This window comes from Pezoporus flaviventris, unplaced genomic scaffold, assembly GCF_033815535.1.
Source record: "Pezoporus flaviventris isolate CSIRO_AGI_PZ_B2104156 unplaced genomic scaffold, CSIRO_AGI_Pfla_v1 ptg000066l, whole genome shotgun sequence".
NCBI lineage: Eukaryota > Metazoa > Chordata > Aves > Psittaciformes > Psittacidae > Pezoporus > Pezoporus flaviventris.
In genome coordinates, this window is record NW_026892614.1 from 25,039,789 (window position 1) to 25,050,141 (window position 10,353).

Consider the following 10,353-nt stretch of genomic DNA (forward strand, 5'->3'; position numbering starts at 1 on the left):
GCATGTGTCCATTTTTATTGAAATCATGTACTTCCATCATTTCCTTGATGGCTTGATTTTGGGAGGATTTCCTGATAATTTGTGCCAAATGAAACTTCCTTTAGTTATCTCCCTGCTGTATCTTCTGATAACTTGCCCTGTTTTCTAGCTGCAGCCATGGCTGATGAAACTACATTAAGCTTCCAAAATTACACTGCAGTGAATCAAAGTCAGAGAAAATAGCAAGGAAGAATTAAATATTGTCCCTGTGCTGTGCTCACACCTCCATGGGAGGTCAGAATCAAGGTATATTTACGACTGTATTTGCTGTTGTTAGATACTGTACCTTGTGATACTGAATGCTTGTGAGACTTAATGTTTTAATTTCTTTGTTCCATCGCACTAGGTCGAATTTCTTTTTGATTTGCTTGGGAGACTTGTTTTTTGACCAGTCCATTAGACCCATGGCATTGAGTGCTTGAGAAGGAAACTGAGCTCCCATTCCAATGTTTCCCATTTTTGACATCAGCATTAATGTTCCTTCTGCCCTGGTCTCTGAATAAGAGCAGTGTTGTCCTTGTCCCATGATGTTCAGAAACAAGGTGTTGCTGTTCCCAGGGCTGAACTATCCCCACAAATGAAATTCTGTGTTTTGTTTCTCATCTATAAAGGATTCCTGCTTTGAACAACTTATAGAAGTAAATTCAGCCAAGCTGAATCCAAATCACTGCAGAAGCAGAGCTCTCAAAAAGCCACTTTTAAGGTGAGCAGAGGAAATGCCATCTTCCCACCATGCAGTGGTTTTGGTCAGAATGGAAAGTAGATGTCTGTTTTGAGACAGTCTGTTTTCCTCATATTCCCAGCTAGATGGAAGAAGGAAGCTTTGCAAGCACATGAAAATCTCTTGCATGACTGCCAGCCCAGGAATGGTTGGGAAAGGTACCACATTTGAGCCACTTTATGGGAAATACAGGAAAATGCCATGGAGCTGAAGAAAAGAGCTCAGACTTCACCTAGCTGATTCTAACCAGATTTGGGTTGTGTTTATATCGAATAAGGGAATTAGGTTCCTTGGATTAAACTAGTGGGTGGTTGCTGATTCAGAAACACTGTCATTGCTAAACACCTCTATCCACATGGTCCTACACAGCGCCCTGTGGAGTCATGCTATCGAGCTCTAGGTGAAGTAATTTAATCACCAGAAGCAATATTCCCACCTCAGGACAACTTTCCTCCTCAGAGCAGCTAGCCTTCCTGGCAGGAAAGGTCTTTCCCTTCTGCTGTTTTGTGGAGGGCTCAGAGGATGCCAATAACATCCCTCAGGCTGCAACACAATCTAAAGCTTCCTGTGTGAACTGCTGTGAGGAAATATCTTTTTCTGTCCATGATCTTACTCAAGAAGCTTCTAGACACACATAAGAGCAATGGGAAGCTGTACTTCTGGAAAGCCATGGCATCATATTGCCTGCAGGCTGCTTCTTGCACTGTCTGGGTACCAGCCCCGTCTGGTGTGGCCACCAAACAGCTGTATACATGCAATCTAGAGCTCAAGGTTTTTGAACTGGTATTAACATGAGTTGTCAGTGCTATTTTTGGATTCTCTCCATGTGGCTATTATTGTCTTAAGTATTTAGATTAAGCATTTTAAAATACCTTAGTGAACCAGTGATGTTAGCACAGAAATCAATTGCTGAAGTTCTAGTGCCTTTTAAAAACAGGCTTCACAAATGTCTTTCATGTGTAGTTTAGATGTAGTGCCCAGTATAGATGACATCTAGAGATGCTGCAGATGTAACTGGTACCAAAAATCACAGCATTTGTACATGTGCGAGCATAGCTCACCAGCAGTTTAGTCATAGCATCAGTGAACATACTTATTTGGAGGAACTGCAGCTCACTTGGGCTAAATCAACACACACAACAATGCAGTCTGGGGCCAAGCAGCAATATGTTGCTTATATCTATCAATCTGAAAACTCATACCACCTACATGGAGAGGCTGTGAGGTGTTCTCACTTGCTCCTGGCAAGCCACCTCTCCCTTCAGGGCACTGGGGTGGGCATAAAGAAATGGCATAGTCCTGGGCTCTGGGAGGATTATCCCACTTTACCTTCAGCTCCCTGGACAGCTTTGGCTGAGCAGGAAAGTCCTGCCATGTATTGTGAAAGGTTTAAAAATGGACTTTCTGCCCCTGATGAAAGTTAACTGCTGTGCAATGGTACCACAGGAGTGATACCTGGGGTGGATCTGGGCTATCTTCGGTGTGCAGTTAAGTTTAGAGTCAGGATGATGTCCAGCCGCTATCTGAAGACTTAAACTCCATTTTCTTTAAATTTTACACTCCTATCAGGAAATAAATCCCTCTTTGATTGGGGGTAGAATTGAAAAGCTGGCAGGTCACTGTCTTCATTGCTGTGCCTGCAGATACAAATTCACTCACTTACTGCTTAACTGTGAGTGACACAGAGGGCATCACAGGTCAGAGCCCAGTTCAAAAGTGAGGGAGTCACATAACTCATAGTAAGAGTGACAATAGGCATGATCTTTCTGGTGATATGCCCAGAGAAGATGGGGGGGCAGAGGTTCAGTGGCAAGTATTTACTCTACCTTGGCCGCAGTATTGATAATGCCTTCCTATAACTCCTTCCTTATGTAACTGCATCATTCACTTAATACTGGCCACCATTTTCTTAATACCACTCCTTCTGACAAAGGAAAACATTTTTGCTTTCATTATGTTATGTACAACAGTTAACAAGCCCCTTAGACTGCAGCAAATCATCTTTATGTTTTGTGGGCATCTAGTACAGCTTTTGGCAGTGACAGAAACAGCAATACCTCTCCATATGGCCAAACCTTTCCTGCCACCTGTACTATGGGAGCGCATTTGTCTGACACAGCATCCTGGTGAGCTTTCAGTGAAAACACGGCCACGACACACCATCAAGCCCACAGTGTCCATGTTTGGTTTGGCTCACTAACAAGCAGCTGTTTCCAAACAGTTTCTGTTCATCCAGAGACTATAACACTGCTCTTGGTATGTATCCCACCTACTCCAGATTAACTACCAGCTAAGAGGATCCTTGGAAATATTCAATTACAGCTTCCTACTGTACCATGACAGAAGCTAGAGATCTTTTACGTGTATTTTTTGTTTCATTGACTGTATTTGCTATGTTTCAAGAAAACAGTAGACAACAAAATCTTGATTTAGATTTGAGCTTGCCTACATCTCCAGATTATTCAGAATTGGGATTCCAGTCCATACTTAGCTCAAGTTGTTTCAACTATGAAATGTACTTAGATTAGTTGGGCGTCTTGGCAATTGTTAATGACTAATTTTTTCTTTTCCAGTTCATTCCACTTCTATCAATGTACTGAGTGAATTCCTACTCCGGTCCACTAACTTCACAAGACAAATAACACTCATGAACAAGCTCATAGCTTGTTGGGAGCAAAGTAGGACAATGGGATAATACTGTACTTGCATAGGACTGATGGCAGGAGACCAGCCAGCTGTGAAGAGGTAAATTGAGACAGGAATGGTTCTTTGCAGTCACATTAGGAAATTCAACTGTACTTGTTTAAAGGACTTTTCAAAGAAATCAAGAGAAACATACAGTTGTAAGCAAGGAAGTTGAGGAAAGAAAAGAGTTTCAAATCTGAAGGTACATCGAGAGGACAAGGAAAATGAAGAAAAATAGTGTCATTGGTGACCATTTACATACCTACCTCTTTCCATACAGCAACACATCCTAGTGGATCACAGCACTTCAGAAGCTTAAAATGCCAAGAAGTTTTAGAGATTTCCCACAAGCTAGCTTCCAGTGGATCCAGAACTAATGCTACTCATGTCAATGCACTACAGTGCAGTTGAGCAGTATGAAATGCTATTACAAGTGAAAGCAGCAGTTAGTGAAGTGTAGCAGCTGCTCAGATTTTCTACTTAAAGATTTATGATTAACTCTTCTTCATTAAAGAGTTTGGTGAAGTTGGATGCTTTTATTACTGTATTGCTTGCACCTTTTCAAGTCCAGCAAGTCTGATGAAAAATGTGTGAGTATGAAGAGTGCAATGTATCTCTACAAAATTAGAACCTATTTCTCCTCCAGGTTTTCCCTGCTTCAAATTTATGCTATGTTCTGCCTCACCAAAAGGATGAGACAATGATCATTATCCTGTTTATCCTCATCAGGCTATGTCAATGTTGGATATCAGTACAGAATTTTGTGGCAAGAAAGTCATGCAATGTGTTTTTGTTTGATTCAGACTCAAAACCAAAGAAGAATCAACTTACAGGAAGAGAGGAAAAGAAGAGCACTTTTCATCCCTTTCCCTCAGCACATAAATGAATTGTGCATCTTTGGAGGAACATTTGCAGGTGTTCGAGGGTTCTATGCTATCTTTTTACTTTTTTGAATATTGGTTTTATTGAATATTGGTTTTATTGAATATTAGTTTTAATAGTCAACAGTTTCATGTTTTCTTGTAGCTACTTGGTCCCAAAGTTAGCTCAGAATGTCTCGTGCAAGGAGGACCTCAGAAAATTTCCTACTCAAATATGCTGTATTGACAAATATGTTACAAGCGTCACAACGTGGGGACCTTAATCAGGCAGGACTTCTGATTCTCTAAGTTCCTCCTTGTTCCTGATTAAAATGAAATAGCTTTTTCTCCTCAGTTAGCCTCTCAATACCTCTTACTCCCACTACTTTAAAGCTTTTATTGTCATTCTTGTCTCTCCAGCATGATACACGTACTTACCCCATGTTGGTAGCCTTTCTATCAGATTGAGAAAAGTCTGACAGCACCTTTGGCTTTCCTAATTGAGCCTAAGAAACCCAGCATGCCAGGTAATTCTCAGAATACAGGTTTTTCGCTGCTTCCAGGATTGGACCACACCAATCTCAGAAGCCTCAAACAGCATCTGCAATCGGTATGCAAAAATCTATCATGGAAAGCTGCTTGCTGGAGTAATTTGTGTCTCCATGCGCCATACGTTTAAGAGAAAGAATGTGACAATCACAGCAGCACCCTGTCCAGAAGTCATAAGCAGTTAACAGCATGCAATGTGATCGTTGGCAGGCCTGCTGGTCTGAGTCATATAGCCAAAGATGAACTTATAAAACACAGTAAATGGGATGGGAAGAGAGGAAAGGGAATTGGCATTTGAAACCATGCATCAGCTTGATAGGAATGCTCTGCAACTGCCTCCTAGTTTTGCATTTCCATTTTTTTAATGCCTGGCTGACCCAGACAAGGACTCATCTACCTGTTCTTCCACCAAAGCATAGGTCTTGAAGAGTAAATCAAGTTTAGATAGGAGTACTCCAAATTTTTATTCTGGAGAAGTTCCTACAGCAGAGGGATATATAGGATGCTATAGTTAGACTTCCGTGCCAGAAATAGCTCATGTCTTTCACAGAAGGGATAAAAAGTGACTTACAGGAAAGGTGGAGCCCCTTTCCAATCAGGAGTACAATGCCACATTTTCACATGGTGGTATGTGGTGGCACAGTCCCCCCATACAGTCCATGCTAAGTTGCCCCTGCAGAAGATAGGGTCTATTTTCCTATCCTGGGCAGAACATGCATTTGATGGGGCTCTGATATCTGCCAAAGAAAGGAATGGATTGGGTGTTTTGTGCAGGGAGGAGGGATATGTTTGTGTTCTTGCAGCAATTATACCCTGAAACCCAGAGGCTGACGGTTGCTGCTCCAGGGCAGCCGACTTTGCTTCCTGCAGCTGGCTGCTTAATACTGCAAAGGTGATAAAACCTGAAGGGAGGCACTGAATAGGTGGTAATTATGACTGACACAATGACGGCTTGTGCAGACATGTTACTGTGGAACAAAACACCACAGTTAGCTAACAAGAGATCTGTATAAGGTTTTTCACTGGCACTGTGTTTCCTGTCTGACACTTCTGAAATTGGAGGGAAAAAAGCATTGTGAGCTTCAGCATTCAGAGATATAATAGGCCAGACGAGCTGAGGGTGGAATGCCAACATCTGTCCCTTTCAGGATGATTATAGCAGGTTCTGTTTCCATGTTGATTTCTGCAAAACTGCTTTTCTTACTTACAGTTTTTTCCTTCAAAATTGTCTCTTCTGGGTTGTCTCTCTGTGATACGGTTGACGACACTACACCACCATCTCTCTTAAGCACACGATTTTCTGAATAGTTTCAAACAACTACAGGGATGCATGTGTGTAGGCAAACCCACATGGTCAAATTATTCTCTTTCCCTTCCTTTACCTAGGGGGACAGAGCGGCTTTCTTGAATAATTATGCTTTTATACAGAGGGCTGAGGAAGGGATACTGGGACATCCTGTTCAATCAGCATGTCTTTGGAACTTGTCAAGTGTTAATGGACAAAAAAAAAATCCTTTTTCTGCCTGGTAAGAATATCTGAGATAAACCAGAAATCTGCCAGGTTTCTATAATAATAGCAGTAGCTAGGAAACAAGAATAAGGACTCAAATTCATCACTGCATAAGCACTGCTCTATAGAACTTCTTTCTTCCCACCTTTTTGAAGTGGAACATGGAATTGCCATGGCAGAAGACTTGCTTTTAATCAAATAGGAAACTGACAACCCAAGTTCACAGCTGGGGTGGGAATTAAGCAGAGCAGGAAGCTGTACCAGGTAAGAGCCCTAATAGCACATGTGCTGAGGAGGGCAAGAAGAATCATTTCTATCACCGCAGTGCAAAAAAGAGACAAAATAATTCCACTCTGTTGTTGGGAAACTTATGCACTGGAAGTTTATCAGAAGTGGTACAATTCCGCAGGAGATGTCTGTCTCAATCCATCTACACATTTTAATGAAAAACACTTTTGTCAGAAATTTTCCAACTGTTTGCTGATTCTGCCAACAGTGCATTTGCTTTCCATGGAAACTCCATGGAGTACTCTTCCCCAAGGCACTCTGATGGAATTACCCAATTTATACACCTTTCACACCTCTTTTTCATCTTTGGATTTCTTCCCATTTAGAAAAGTGGAAAGCCTTTGCTTCACCCAGTAGCCATGCCATTTTTAGGAAAGAACCTCCTGATCCTCAAATCTAGCAGTCAGAATTTGTTGAGTAAAATCTGTAAATCTTGAACACTGTATTACACATAGCAGGCATATAAAAAATCATCCATTTTCCTCATGGCCATTGCAGAATATCTGATATTTTATCTCTTCCTATCCCACTTGTTAAATTTTTCTATGGTTGTCTAAACAACTAACTCTACAGCTGAATGACCATACTTTTTAATCTGTCCATAAAGGGCCTGTGAATTAAAGTTGGCATAATGTAACTTATGCAAAGGTGAATGGAAAATACTTTAATTTTATGCAGCTATAGATTATTGTTCGACAGCCAGTGCTTTTGTCTATATGATTTCATTTAGAAGATGTACATGTGTTCCAGATTTGGAGCTAATAACTACAAGGATATACTGTTTAAAGAAAACTGTAATCCAATTTATATTTTTTTTAATTATTTCACTGTGTTGAAACAACATGATTCATCCACAATTGGTTCTGAGGCCAGAAGAGTGGCCTATGGAAAGTGGTTGCTGTATAAATCAACATGTAGACTTGTGCTTGTGTCCTTCTGTGGCACATACTGGCATTGGCTACTAGTCATTTATTCCTCCCGCTGTGCACAACACTGAGGACACTAAGAATTAACTATAAGCAGTTTTTTCTTCTCTGGATTTTAATAGAGAAAAAAAACCAGCAAATGTGCCCTAAGGGCTGCTTTCTAAATTCTACTTTGGATTCAGTTCTTACCTACATCTTGATTAAATGTATTAGGCTGTCACTCCACCTAGTCTAGCATCTTGTCTTGGGCAGTGGCCAGTGCTTTCAAGAGGAGCTTTACATGCCTGTGGGAGAAAGGGATGGTAGGAAATTAGCAAGGTGTATGATCAGGAAGAAGAAGGGTCACACATCTAAAGTTATTTCCTCTTACTCACAGCTCTCCTTTAACATCACCTGGAGCAAGCAATATAATAACAGGTGCATGTAATGTAAAGTCATGGCACAGAGAGTACTGGGAATGCAATGCCATAAGGGAGATGTTGGAATATGTCTGCATAAGTCATCAGAAACATGGAATAAGCCTGAATATCTGAAAAGGCAATAAAATCTGCTGTTCTAGGTTGAGTTCCAAGGTAAAAAAAAAGACCACCATGCTTAAGAGGAACAAGGAAGTGTGATATAGAAGCTTTAGCTCTGGTTCAGAGAAGCTAGGTCTGCTGTCTGATTCCTATAATCCATTGCTGAAATGGCTGGAGCATCAATATTCACTGTCACACCACAGGACAAATGGTGAAATACTTATAGAATAAAGGAGGTATGAAGGGGTCTACAGAGGTCTGTGGCCTAGTATTCTGCTCAAAGCAGGGCCAGCTTTAAAGGGCAGAGTTAATACGAAAGATTAGGCAATCAGTTGCATCCTGTCTTGGCCAGTGAACACAGTATCAGAAATCAACCTCACCATGCTTGAGGAGAATAAGAGTATCAATACGGAGAACCCTGAGGACCACAGGTCTACAGTAATAGATGTTAGGTTGATATGAAGATTGGGGATAGATGTAAGAAACAGCTTCATGAGGTTGAATGTCACTTACAGTGGCATTGCACCTCCAAATGGGAAGGACAGAAAACATTACTGTCATAGGAACTAACAGAAGACATTATGTGCAGGGCACCATTAATAGCAAAGATGGGTGGGTGGTTGGTTTCTTTGTTTGTTTGCTTTAATTTTTGTACATGTTAGATGGATTTTGATGACATTATCAAATTCTTCATTGTAATCATGGAGGCTTGAATTTCTTGTTCCCTCTTTTTTAATAAATATAAAATTAGATTATTACATAATCCTAAAATTACAGAGTAAGAGGTGTTTATATGTATAAACTGCATCTATAATGTATTAGAGCTCAGAAATTAATCGCCAGAAGTTAGTGACATCTGAAAGCAGGCAGGGAATCCTAACAGGCCCCCAAGAGGGTGTCTAAGGAGACAATTTAGCAGAAAACTGTGCTGACTTTCTATAAAAAGAGTGCAGTGTAGATAATTTTAACCACATATTATGCCTAATTAACTCATTATGCAAATATGTACATAATAAGACACTATCATCCAAGGGTCCAAAAATCCAACAACCATGTTCTGAAAGGTCAGATACAAAACCTTTAAATAATTTTTTTCCTTTAAAAGAAAAAAAGATTCAGGAAAATGAAAAAAACCCTCATATAAAAGGCTTTACTGCTGGAAAGAACAACAGCAGGAGCCTTTCAAAACATAACCACTTACTTACCTTTTAAAAGAAAATAAACATGTAGTCTGTTCTGACTCCTCAGCTGTGCTTGTTCTGTCTCTTTTTCCCATGCCTACTCATCTCCTTTCATTTCTTTCCTCTAGTCCTCTCTTTCAATGTTTTCAGCATGCTTTTTTGTTCCACTTTCTCTCTGGGCCAGCTGAAGACTTGAAGACCTTGAAAACAGGATGACAGAGCTGTAGACCAAAGAGGGATCAAAGAGTTGCAGAAAGCAGAGGTGGGCTGTCAGCACATGGAGGTGGAATCAGGATGGAAATGGGGAGAGCTTATTTGGGGTTTCTACCTGGCAAGAGCTTATTAAAAAGTGAGAACTTACTGGAAAAATAAAAATAAAGAATTCTGACTTTCACTGCGTACATCCTAACAAGAAAGTCCTAGAGCACTCACTGAAAGAGTCGATCACAGTAATGCCAGATAATCAGTCCAGGGAATACACTGGAAAATCATATCCAGCAAATACAGGTTCTTTTCCTAAATGTGCATGCTAGCACATCTCCCACTTACCCTTAACAAGGAGAGTCTCACCTTTTTTATGAATGTAGGCCACTGTGACCATACTTGGTTTTCTTATGGTTAGACTACCAGCTAACAGCATCCAACCCTTTCTGCTTCTCTTTTCTTCCTCTTGCTTTGAGGAGCGAGAACCAGGGTAAGGTAAGAAGAGAACCAGTAAGGCCAGATATGTCACATCTACGTATTCTTCAGCAGGTATGTAACCCTGCCACCAGCCTCAGTGAACAGCATTTTAAGTCATTTATCCAGCAGCCCCTCACAGCTCTGGCACTGTACAGTAAGAGTGTTTTTTGTGCAGTATTTCCAGTTACCTTACACATTTTGCCCCAGACCTCTCAAGCCTATAATATATGTTGAGTATCCTACTTACTCTGCAGTCTTACCAGAATAATGGTGATAATGTTTTATCTGTCCAATGAAGCTTGTCTGGCATCATATACCATCCAAACAAGGTTTTGAATTGTACTTCCACTGGAGATGATACCATCACACTTTTGACCTAGTTACAGGTACAGGCC

General features: G+C 40.7%; 1 long non-coding RNA gene across 2 annotated transcripts in view; it reads left to right on the plus strand.

Annotated features, from left to right (window-relative positions):
- LOC133278303 (uncharacterized) overlaps nt 1-9,854 on the plus strand; it is a 35,306-nt gene extending 25,452 nt beyond the window's left edge. For both annotated transcript variants that reach the window (XR_009746509.1, XR_009746510.1), the window contains exons 2-4: nt 3,334-3,505; nt 4,249-4,360; nt 9,462-9,854. This is a non-coding gene — a long non-coding RNA (uncharacterized LOC133278303). The remainder of the gene's footprint in view (nt 1-3,333; nt 3,506-4,248; nt 4,361-9,461) is intronic.
- Nucleotides 9,855-10,353: the final 499 nt, after the last annotated feature.